Source organism: Hordeum vulgare, chromosome 3H (genome assembly GCF_904849725.1).
Source record: "Hordeum vulgare subsp. vulgare chromosome 3H, MorexV3_pseudomolecules_assembly, whole genome shotgun sequence".
Classification (NCBI taxonomy): domain Eukaryota; kingdom Viridiplantae; phylum Streptophyta; class Magnoliopsida; order Poales; family Poaceae; genus Hordeum; species Hordeum vulgare.
The window spans coordinates 23,805,730-23,818,955 of NC_058520.1; the positions used below are offsets into that span (position 1 = coordinate 23,805,730).

General features: G+C 47.7%; 1 pseudogene; it reads right to left on the reverse strand.

The window, feature by feature from the left end:
• Positions 1-4,054: 4,054 nt before the first annotated feature.
• On the reverse strand, positions 4,055-7,735 carry LOC123439360 (annotated as a pseudogene).
• Between the last annotated feature and the right edge of the window lie 5,491 nt (positions 7,736-13,226).

Sequence of the window (13,226 nt, forward strand, 5' to 3'; positions counted from 1 at the left end):
TCGTGTTGACAAGATAGCGCAGGCAGCCGATGACACTGCGGTACTTGGTGGCGTCCGCCGGTGGTGCGCCGTCCTCCTTGCAGAGCTTCAGACGAACCTCCATCGGTGTGCCGCAGGGATTGTAGCCGCTCATCCCAGCGCGCTCGAGCACCTTCTCTGTGTACCCTCTCTGACAGAGAGTGATCTTGTCGCGCTCTTGTTTCACCTCGATTCCGAGGTAGTAGGACAGTAGAACAAGATCGTTCATCTTGAACAATCGCTGCATCTCGGCTTTAAACGCTGTGATCTCATCGCCGTCCGCCCTTGTGATGACCAGATCGTCGATGTAGACTACCACAAGTAGTAGCGATCTCCCCTCGCCGCGTCTGTACACGGTGTGCTCCAGGGGACTGCGTGCAAAGCCCAGTTCGTGTAGGGAGGCGTCTAGCTTGGCATACCATGCACGCGGGCCTGACGCAGCCTGTACAAGGCCTTGGTGAGCTTCAGAGCAGCTCGTGGATCATCTGGATTGATGAATTCCTCCGGTTGCTGGACGTAGACATCCTCTGCCAGGTCGCCGTTCAGAAACGCGGACTTGACGTCCATGTGGTGAACCTCCCAGCCAGAGTATGCAGCAAGTGCGATGAGCACATGCACCGTCTCCATCCGAGCCACCGGCGCGAACACCTCATCGAAGTCCACCCCCTGTCTCTGGGCATACCCCTTTACCACAAGCCTCGTTTTGTGCTTAACTACATTGCCGTCTGCATCCTTCTTCAGTTTGAATACCCACTTCAGGTCGATCGCACGGCACTCGGGATGTACCACGACTGTCGACCATGTGTCGTTGTCAGCAATGGCCTGCATCTCTTCTTCCATCGCCGCCCTCCACTCCGGGGAGGCTAGCGCTTCGTCTACGCTCACCGGCTCGTCTGCAGCGACCAGGCACAACATCCCGAGCTCGTCATCCTCGAACTCAGGATCGGGCATCTCCGTCGGAGCTCGCACAACATTGGTGGTGCCGTACACGTCCTCGATGCGCCTGTAGCGTCGTGGCGTGTCTAGGTCTGCGGCAGCATCCAAGGTGTTGTCGTGTGTCGGCGGAGTGCAGAGCCTTGCGCCCTGGGTGGGCGTGGCGATAGTTGGTGTTGCAGGCTCGGGGGCGCGCCGTGGGAGCGCTAGTGAGGACTCCTCTCCTCTGTCGACGATGTGCTCCCCGGACTCGGTGGTGTAGGTCACTGTGAAGGACGACGTCTCGGGCGCTTCTCCTTGCCATGTCGCCCCATCGGCAGTCCACGGCCACGCACGACGCTCCTCGAACACCAGGTTGCGGGTGATGTGCACCTTGTTCGCCACCGGATCGTACACCAGGTAAGCCTTGGAGCCCTCCTCGTAGCCGACGAACACAGTGAGTGTGGACCGATCGGAGAGCTTGGTCACACGAGGACCCGTATTCTTCATGTGCGCAATGCAGCCGAACGTGCGCAAGTGCTCGACAGTAGGCTTCCTCCCGCTCCAAGCCTCATAGGGTGTCACTCCATTAAGGCTCCTTGTGGGCGCTCTATTCTGTACGTACACGGCGCACTTGAGAGCTTCTCCCAGAACTTCGCCGGCATCCTCATGCTTTTGAGCATGCACCAGGCCATCTCGACCATCGTCTGATTGCGACGCTCGACGACCCCATTTTGCTGCGGTGAGTACGGAGCGGTGGTGTGGTGTATGATGCCGTTCTGCTCGCAGTGGACCTTGAACTCGCCGCCCCTGTCAGAGCGGAAAGCCCGTAAGCGACAGTTCTGCTTCGCCTCGGCCTGGGCCTGAATCTTCTTGAAACACCTGAATGCCTCATCCTTGGACTTGAGAACCTCCAGCCACATGTACCTGCTGCAGTCATCGACGACCAACATGAAGTATTGGTTACCGCCTGTAGTCGCTAGCTTGATCGGGCCGTAGAGATCCGTGTGCACTAGATCTAGGGCGCGCTCGGAGCGGTGAGGGCTCGTGCGCGGGAATGCCAGGCGATGCTGCTTCCCTATTGTGCACCCGTCACAGATCTCGTCGATGTGGTCTATGTGAGGCATCCCGCGAACCATGCCCCTCCTTGACATGGCGTTCACTGCACGGAAGTGAAGGTGGCCGAGGCGCGCATGCCACAGCCATGCCAGATCGTCCATCTTCGCCAGGAGACACGCCGGCGCAGCCAGCTCCAGCTGCAGGATGCACACGAGATTTGCAGTGCGCCTGACCCGGATGAGTAGCTCCCTCTCTTGATCGAACACACAGAGGTGTCCATCCTCGATCACGGACTTGCATCCGTTCTCGTCCAGTTGGCCAAGGGAGATGATGTTGGCTCGCAGCTTGGGGATGAAATAGACGTCAGCGAGCATACGCTGGCTGCCGTTGGTGCAGCGGAACATGACGCACCCCTTTCCGCTGATGGTGATGAGGGAGCCGTCTCCGAAACGCACGGAGCCGTGCACGGTCTCGTCAAGATTGAGCCGCGCGCCGGTGTCCAAGTACCATGAGCCGCGCCGGTACCATGAGCCGCGTGCCGGTGTCCAAGTACCATGAGCCGCGCGCCGGTGTCCAAGTACCATGAGCCGCGCGCTCCCGTGGTGACCGGGACAACGCGCTCTTCGTTGAGGAAGACGGCCTAGGCGCGCACCGGTTCCTCGTGCGCCTTGTCCATCAGTGGCGCGACCTGGTCCGGCCGCTGGCTCTCCTCAATGGTTGCCAGTAGGAGCGCAGGCGGCTCCATGTCCGCCTCGACGAGGTTCGCCGCCTCGCCTTGGTTCTGGCGATCATGTTCCGCCTTGCGACACTCCCTGGCCCAGTGGCCAGGAATGTTGTAGTAGCGGCACTTCCCCTTGCGTTTCACGCCAGGGGCCTTCTTGCCGCCGTCGCCGCGCCCACTGCCCCGCTCCCCGCCTTGCGATCGCGGGCCAGAGTGTCCCTTGCCGTCCCTATTTCCAGAGGAGGAACCCTGGCCGTGGTGTTGCTGGCACGCGTTCCACTCCCTCTCTGTGAGGAGCAGCTCGTCGACCCCGCGATCCACGTCATCGAGGGCGTAAACCTCTTCGACGGACTGCAGACGGCCGCACACCTCCTCGATCGACAGCGTCTGCAGGTCGACGAAGGACTCGATGGCCATAGCCATCTGTCTGAACTTGCGCGGCACCGCCCGAAGGAATTTCAGCACGGTGCGGTACTCCGAGACGGGATCGCTCAACAGCTCCAATTCATTTACGATTGCTGTCAGGCGGAGGGAGAAATTTTCAATGGACTCACCGTCACGGAAGCGTATCTCCTCGAACTCGCGTCGGCATGTCTGCGCCTTGGCCTCCCGAACGCGCTCGCTCCCCATGCGCATCGTCCTCAACGTCTCCCATGCTTCCTTGGTGGAGTCCTTTCCGCCAAGGGCACGGATCATCTCCGGAGGTACGGTGAGGAGTAGCGCGGCCAGGGCGGCGCGATCATCGCGGTCGCCGCCGCCGTACTCCACGGCCTCCCACAGGCCCTGGGCCTGCAGTTGCACCCTCATCACCATAGCCCAGTCGATGTAGTTAGTGCGTGTGAGTACCCGATATTGGGCAGAGCCTCCGCTCTCCCTCACCACTCGCTCGCGCACAACCAGTTCGCCATGGCGTCCACGGCGTGGCGGAGGTTTTAACGACACCCTGCGACTCGGTGCGGGGGACTTGGAGCCGTGTCGTCCCGCGCGATCATCCCCCCCCCCCCCCCCCCCCCCCCCGCCGTCGCCTTGCTGCTCGCTGCCGCCTGCGCCTTGATGACCGTTCCCGGCGTCTCCTTGCGAGGCGCTGCCGATCGTGTCCTGCCGGTTCCCGCGCCCCCCAGCCATCGATCTTCCCCGGCTCTGATGCCAATTGTTGTTGCTAAACCTAGCGAGAGGAGAGACTCGAGAGTGAGAGAGGTAGAGAGACGGTGGCGAGAGGGTTTTGCGCTGCTAAGTGCATGCAGCTTTTCTGTTCTTCCACTTCTTATTCAGTGAGATCCGATCGTGTTGCGGGAATTGCTCAACTACCAGGTCGTGCCATCCCACGTCCTCAAGCACCCCCGCCGACGCTACCAACGCGCCAGAGATCGCGCATCGCGTGTCTTCTGGCGCTCTAACAGAAAGCAAACTAATCCTAGCTGAAAATCAGGGCGAGAAAACTAACTACCTATAGCTATGCTTATTCTCCAAACTTAACTGAAACTTGCGACAGGGCGGCAGGCTTAGACGAGCTAACAACCCTCGTCTTGGCTGGCATCATATGCCCGTGTTAATCTCATAGGCCTGGGTGCTCCCTCAAGGGGCCAGGATGGGAGCTGGTGGGTACAGCCTGAACGTCTCCTTGATCACCAAGCCTGGGTACTTGATACAGTTGTCGCTCGTCCGGAGATCGATCTCAGTGATGAATTCATGAATTCCTTGCAGCGGAACGCTGCCATTTTTTTTTTGAACCGGGCAACCCCTTTTCCACCCATGATCACGCCTGCAGCTTCCTCTTGACCTTTGAGTCCATCATCAGCTCTGACATGACCCAATACCATGGAGATGTCTCCTTCTTTTTTTTTTTGCGGGTAGAAATTTGTATTACTCAAAACCTCAAGTCCTTACAATCCATCGCAGCCAAATTCAAAGCATCTGAAGGTCCCGAACCAAGCCAAGTCATGGTTCTACCCTCGCTACGAGCAAAATAGGTTAAACTATCACTAACTTTATTTTGGCTACGATTTACATGAGTAATACAAAAATCACGAAGGGACAAAAGATATCTAATCTCCTTCATGATGGACGAGTAAACCGATCTGTCAACATCTGAAGCTTGAATCAATTTTACTGTCATTAGAGAGTCCATCTCAACCTGCACTGGCAAGTCGCTTCTCTGGATATATATGTTTCCTTCGCACCTGTATATATGTTTTGCATAGAGAAGTGTCGAGCCATGACAACCTTATTTTAAGTTATGCGTATTTTTATATTTCTAATATAGTTCTATGTGAATATTGAGGTGTGAAAATCTTATGAACTTTCATGTCACTACTAATATTGTAGTGCGTGTTACTACTAAAATTGTAGTGCCGCCGCGGCAGCAGCAACAACAACGGTAATAGTAGTACCAGTACTAACTAAGATAACTGCCTTGACAATGGAGCGGGTGATGGGGAACACATAGTCTTCATTCCCGTGGAGGCCGATGAGAACTTTCACCTGGTTCTTTTTCAACCCGGTTGACCTGCCACTCTTGGATTTGCTCCCTCCAGGATGTCTTGACGCTCGCACAAATGCTCTCGAGGTTTCTCCTCATGCCGGTGAGGAAGCAGCAAGGCGAGATCAGGGCGGCGTTCCGCGACATGGAACTCATCTCCAAGACCGATCTCCTCGTGAGCCGCAACTGCATGAACTGCCTCGGCGTGGTGATCAAGGAGACATTCAGGATGTACCCATCAACTCCCATCCTGGTCCCTAGAGAGAGTACCCAGGCTTGCCAGACAAATGGGTACGTGATGCCAGCTGAGACGAGGGTGATCCTAAATTCCTGAGTAGTAGGCTGGTCATAGTGGGAGTAACTTAGGTAGTATCATGTACTTGAGACTAGCAAATATATTGATGTGATAGCCAATTAAAGAAGAGAGAGAGGGTTAGAGTAACATAGATAGATACCGTAACATGTTAAAAGCTATGATACTACTTTCTCTGTTCCTAAATATAAGCCTTTTTACAGGTTTTATAGAAGACTACATACGGATGTATATAAACATGCATTAGAATATAAATTCACTAATTTTGCTCCGTATATAGTCCCTAGTAAAATATCTAAAAAGACTTATATTTAAAAACAGAGAAAGTATGTGTCATGCATGTCAATAAATGAGATCATATATGATACTAATTTACGATACTACGCATTATGAAGATAGTATCATACAATAATATCATATGCATGATACTACAGTATGATACTCTTTAGTCTTTACTATAGTCAGCCGTACAGAGAAAACGTTGAGGAGTCCAGGACGGGGAAGTTCAAGGCAAGTCGCATGGACTTCCATGATGTCTGCTTCGGGTACACACCGTTCAAGGGCCTGCAATATCAATGAGTACGTGATGCCAGCCAAAACGAGAGTGATCATAAACTGTTGGGCCATCATAAACTCCTGCTCCCGGTACACGCCATCCTTGGTCTGCGGCGTGTACCTGAAGAATATGCCATGGAAGTCCATGGGAGCTCCCTTGAACTTCTCTGGCGTGAACTCGTCGGCGTCTTCCCGGACTGGGGGGCCACATGATGACCCAGGAGTTTATGATAACCCTCGCCTTGGCAGGCATCACATACCTGTTGATCTCGCAGACCCGGATGGTGTATATCCGCAGGAGATGCCATGGAAGTCCATGCGAGCTCCCTGAACCTCTTCGGCCTGAACTCTTCGACATCTTCCGAGTACTAAGGGTCCCACATGATGGCCCAGGAGTTTATGGTCACCCTTGTCTTAGCTGGCGTCACGTACCCGTTGAGCCCTCATGCACCGGTGCTCCCTCGAGGGACCAAGATGGTAGCTGGTGAAAACAGCTTGAACGTCTCCTTGATCACCAATCCGATGTGCTTGATGCAGCTGCCGCTCGTCCGGCCTCCGACCACGGTGTCGAATTCCTTGCCGCGGAACGCCACACCCTGACCTCGCCCTGCAGCTTCCTCGTCACCTTTGGGTTCATCATCAGCTGTAACGTGACCCATACCATGGAGATGCCTCTATCCCTCCCGCATATATGTTCTATGTATATATATATACAAGTGTCGAGGCATGGAAATCTGGTTTTAACTGATGCGTATGTTTATATTTGTTAAAATTAATAGTTCTAGATGAATGTTGAGGCCTGAAAATCTTTTGAAATTTTTATTTCTTACAAAAATTGTATGTGACTCAAAAATGACTCAATAGTAGTAGTACTACTAACCAAGCTGCTTTGACCGTGGAGCGGGTGACGGGGAAGCCAAAGTCTTCATTTCCGTGGAGGCCCGGCCGAGGAGAACTTCCACCAGTTTCTTCTCCGACGCGGTTGACCTGCGACTCTTGAGGATTTACTCCGTGTGGTCGATGATCTCCCTCGTCAAGGATGCTGTCGATGGTGTCACGAACGTTCTGGAGGTACGTGGCTCCTCATGCTAGCGAGGAAGATAGAATCCCCATGAAACCAGGGAAGAGCTCAGGGATGGAGAAGCCGGTGCCGTAGACAAACTTTTGCTTGATGGCCGCGACTAAGTCTTGGGCTTTGCTGCTCTTCGTGTCGTACGCCCGGCCGGCCCCGTGTCGTCGACGAGGCTCCACACCTCCTCCTCCCGGATGTCCTTGTAGGAGCGGACACGGTCATTTCTCGGGATCTCCAAGACGCACAGCTTCCGAAGCTCTCGGAAGTAGTCGCCGGAGATAGGGAAGAATAGGAGGTCCGTCCAGCCGTAGGCCACGATGTCGCCAGCCATGAGCTTCGGGGATGGCATCGTGGGTCTTGAGGACCTCACGCGGGCGGAGGTACATGAGCGGCCAATGCACGCTGGCCAGCTCGCGCATCGTGCGGTGCGGCAGCGCGTCAATTCACCAGCCGGTGCGCGCTCCCGATCACCGGCGGGTTCGGCGGCACCGATGGCAGCCGTCGTCACGGCTTCAGAAGCTGGACAACCGCACTTGCCAACACTGGCACGAGAGCGAAGCTGAGCACAGATATAGAAGATCATCGTCGTCCATGGTGAGAAGCATGATGTGTTGGCTGTGCTCTTCGGGCTCGTGATGTGCGATCCTTCTTATAGCCCGACCGGATGCAGGCGCAATATCACGATATTACGAATACACGTAGGACCTCGGTTATTGTAGCCCATGACAAAATGGCATCGGGTGATCAGCAATAACGAAAGATGCCTTAGCTGTCCCTCTTTTTTCTAGCAGATACAAACAACATGCGATATTCGAGTTTACTTGAGACTTTGTTGTTTGCATGTGCATCTGATGGGACTTATTCTACTTGTCCTAGCTCGTGACAAAATGGTATCGGAAGACTAGGACCCAACGAAGATGCCCTGGCTGTTCTTTTTTTTTTTTTTAACACAGGAAGGGTCACGAAGGATCACACTTATATTAGACTACTAGAATGCCCGTGCATTGCCACGGGCTCTTACAAAGATAATGCATGTTACTTTTTATATATAGAGACTATATAAAATTAGCATAATTACTTAATAATAAAAGTTCACCTTACTTACAATGAAAAGTCATAACAAAAAAAATAACGACATGTCCATGGAACAAATTAAGCGATGGTCAAACTAAATCCATTACAAATTATTAAGATCTACTTGATGCCCTTAATAAATTCTCGCACAATATCAGAAAGATTGTCTCTAGCTTCATTCCCACGATGTTTTAGCAAGTATAATAAAAAATGTTTCCTCAACTCATACCCATCCTGCACAATAAATCTGTGTAGTGAGCATAAATTTTTTACGTTGAATGTCTTCAAACATATAATGGACAATACTCACCGTGGAAATCGGCTTGATAAGTTCTTTACCGTTCCACGAGAGCATAAAATGGAAAACAAAATAGCTAGACGCATCCCTGCAATTTCCTAAATCAATACTAAATAAAATAAAGTGATAACATAATTAAAAAATTATAGTATGAATTCATTACCTGTCTGTGGTCGTTCGAATACCAGAAGGAAATAAACTTTGCCATTTAGATATATCAGAATTCCAGCCGGGTTGCTTTATTTCGAGTGCATCTTTGAATTCCCTCGCAAAACTTTTTAACTTCACTACATGCCTCAAATTTTTATTCTCTGACGACTGTGATGTATGAGTAGGGTCCATAATGCATACACGACGTGCCTCCTTGTCGATGACGTACAAGATGTATAGGCCGATGTATGCATACGGAAGATAAATCTACATGTGGTAGCAATTAGGAGCAACAATAAGCCATGACAATAACACAGAAAATACAATACTTACCATGTTGCACGATGACACGTTGTTGTCAATCCCAGGCCAGCCATCAAACAATGATCCCAACGTCTGAATAGTTTCCTTCTCGCAAAACTTTTGACCTCGTGTTGACTCCAGAATCATGGACTGGGTACAAAGTTAATTATTATTTCGCCATGTTGATACTAATGGAAATGAACAAATAATTATGACAACTTACGCAAAAGCGCATACCAATGTAGTGTATAGGAGGGTCTGTAAACAAGACTCCCTCGTCACATGCAAGTATACGCATGGCAACGTTGAAGCAATCATTGTCCATACTTTGCTCCATGTTAAGTATGCCTTGAATTTTTTTGAGAGCTAAGGACATTGGATCAGGTGTCGAGGTTCGGACCCATTCCTTCCTGCAAAATGGATGGTACGAAGAATAATAAAATACATTTTTATTTTACATAATACAAAATATAAATAATTCTTACTCCCAAGATTGAGCATCATCGATCGACATGATGTAGTTGCATAGCCCGTCAAGTAAATCACGTTGATCAGTGGGTATGAGAGGGATTGGGGTAGGACGTTTGTCTTCGTTTCCGTTAGGTGGATTATCCAGGATCTCAATATCGGAATTCGGTAAGACAACTTCATCGTCAGATTGGCTGTATAATGGGCATCCTTTTAGCTTATTCAGTTCTGAATCAACCAAAACAACAACTAATTTTTGTCGGAAGTGTTTCATATCCTCCTAGAAATATTAGAAAAAATCATTTTCGATTTGATATATTGATATTTTTAATGAGATAATGTATGAAAATGAATACCTGGGTGAACTCATCAGATAGTCCATCTTTTGTCCAATATTCCATATAGTTTAACATGAATAGTCCACGTGACGCGCTATAATATTATAAAATAATACTTTAGAATATCACCGAGAAGAATCAAATAATCTTGTATCAAGTGATACATAAAATACTTTATTTTACTATAAATATTATCCATTCAATGATATCTTTGTGTTCATGAGTACAAACCATAATAATTATCACTTTGTGATGAACACTTACCCATCCGTTTGTGTTGCCTCCTCGAACTGTTCTACAACCTTCCATTTTGTAACATTTAGATCCAGCCATTTATGATCTCTTTCAAAGTTTGAATTCTGTTCTCCAAGTTTCAGACGCTTTTCAAGTCCTAATAACTGTTTTATATGTGTAAATAAAAATTATGGATTAAGACAAACAAAAGTTATGTCAAAAGGATCAAGAATAATAGATAGTTACCATAGTGTAAAGTTCAATCCGTTTTTCCTTAGCACCAAGTGAGTCGAGTACTTGAATTTCATGTCTTTTGGCATTGACAATTGCTAGATACCAATGGTACCTTGGGATGTTAATCGGAATGAATAACTGATGTAAACATCATATAAGTTACATGCAAAATTAGATATAACTTATAATATAAATGGATTCATTTAAAAAAAAACATCATTATATGTTTGTATATTGAGGCGAGACTAAGCATATCTTGCTGTACATAAGTATTAACATTTTGTATGATGTGACTATATTTTGATGGGCATATGTCTTTTTCTCCGTCTTCTTTCATCTGCCCAGATACAAAGGTACTAATAATATATACCTTTTCACCCATCCTTTCTCGTAGATGGTCACGAGCAAGCATACAATATATATAAGCATTTATCACCTGTAATTTCAAGTTTATAATTTATTAGAGTACCAGATATTACACATGGTTCATATTAATTACTAAGTCCAACGTGATGCAATCAGCCTTACACCGTCGTGCAAGAACATATCATCTCTCATAAGGCATTCTAAGTCATCATTTGATAACAAGGCATCTCCAATGTCCAGGATCTTGGTTTTTTTGGGGGCTGACATAATTGATTCGATAACTGTAACATCTCTACGGGTACAAACATAGTTTATCGTTACGATACAACAATGAACAAAGTTAGTATAAAATATGAGACAAAATACTTGAATAAAAAGGCAATATGAAGAAGTAAATATTGGTAATTACCCTAATAAATACCTTGTGTGCTAATATTCAAATTGGCATTACTTTTTGGTTTGTTATGAGATATCAAAAGTTCCACGTCATTGTGTTGTAAAGAATTGGGTCGATACTCAGACCCTTTTAGATATGCAATATCAGAAACCATGTCGATGGATTGTTTTCGTGCATGTCCAAAATCCATATCTATGCCTCCTATATTCTGAAAATAATAATATAAAATAATAAACCTTTTGTATTATCATGAGTAACATACATACAAAGAAGGATTAACTATATGTACCTCTTCTCGTGATGCTTCAGTCTGGTCCATCATCGTTACATCAGTGCATATGTCAGAACCCATCAATTTCTATCTATAATGAAATATAAACGATATTTTATATTGCATCATATAAAGATATATAATAATATATAATAAAATATAAACTAACACGGCTGTTTTATTTTGTAGAAACAAGTTTTTTTTTCATATTATTAAATAATACATTGCATTTCTCTCGGAGCAAACAACCAACTATAATGTTCATATTTAAAAAGATTTATTCTGAAATTTCTTAAATCATTTATATATTTATATAGGCTAAGACATCCAACGTAAAAAATGTATATCTGGTTCATTCTTTCAAACTTTTAATACCAATGTATATAATAAGTTCAAAAAATTAATTTATATGTTTCAATAATAATATAGATGTTTTTTAGACAACTTTTAATCTATATTTTTTCTACAGTTTTTTAGGCATTTTTAATTATCTAAAACTTTTTGGGCCGTAGTGGTATATTTTGTCGATTCAAGGCCCAAATTTCCTATCCACCACGGCCTCACTACACACGACCGAACCAGCCCAAACTCCCTCAACCTCACTCTCTCCGTTTCCTATCGAACCCTAACCACTCGTCGCCTCACTCCCACTCCATTCACTTGGTCTCCCACCACGGCCCCTCTCTTCCCTTCCCCTCCACCCAACCGCTGCCGGCCAGATGCTGATTTCCCTCACCTCTAGTCCCGCTGCCGCCCCGCTCGTCTCCCCTCACCTCCAGTCCTCTCCCACACGATGGCGACGGCAGCGACGGAGAGCTCTCCGTGATTTCCCTCCTCCTCCTTCTACTCTGCCGGCAGAGGCCTATGGACTTCCATGTCCTGGTTTCTAAATCCACGCGTGTTTTCAATCGATTGATTGCGTCGCCGTGTCACGACCGCAACCACCTTGTCGCTCTTGTGTCCGTCAACTGTGCCCAATGTCTCCCCCGTCTCAGATATATCTTCCCGTCCTCGCTTGCTCCTCCTCCCGAAGCACACGCGGCAGTGCGCCGCAGTTGGCATACCATCGCATGTCCCCGGAAGACATCGCGCCCCGCCGCCGTCGGTCGTGCCGTCCACGGGATCCAACCGCTGCGTCTTGTCCTCGCGTCCTCAGGAATGACCGCAAAGAGTAAGTAACCTACCACTTCGACTTGAAATGAACCGTGAATAATTCGGATTTTGATTTTTTTAATCGATCTAGGCTGAGGAGCGAAATCTCTCCAATAGAAAACATCCTCCAGATTCGGATTTTGATGTACGCCCTTCAAGGCCATATGTTAGATGCATGTAAAACGCAACAAATATCCTTGATATGAGCAGTCTTATGAATCCATCTTTAGGTGCTATACACTTGTTATATGATAGTTATCTTTAGTTACTTACACATCAGCAAAGAGTGAATGAAACCCTTTACAAAGCCTTTTGTCTCTAGTATCCTATACTAATAAATTTACTGCACGCTCATGGAGTTAAAATTAAGTGTTAATTTTTCGGAAGTGGTCAAATTATGTTTATTCCGGTTATTTTACTTCAGTCCTCTGTTTTTCACCGTTTAATTACTGATGAAGATAGCAAAGATTCTTATTTTTAAATACATGGAACAGGGGATGAGAAAGAGACCCAGTGGGAGATAGTTGTGTGACAAAAACAGAGAGATGAGATGAGATTCTTCACTCTAAGGTGTTGTTGCTGCTAGTATTTGCTTTTACTGGTAAAGCTGAGAAATAAAAGCAGGGAGACTTTGTGATGTTGTAGAGCGGGGGAGATGTGGAGAGGGAGAGGGAGTGAGGGAGAGGGGGAGGATTGGTACATTGTTTATTGACTGAGGAGAAGCACCGCTAATGTAACATGGTGCGGTCACACCAACACTATTTGTTCGTGAAGATAAGTTACACACCAACGCTATTTTTAATTCAAATTAG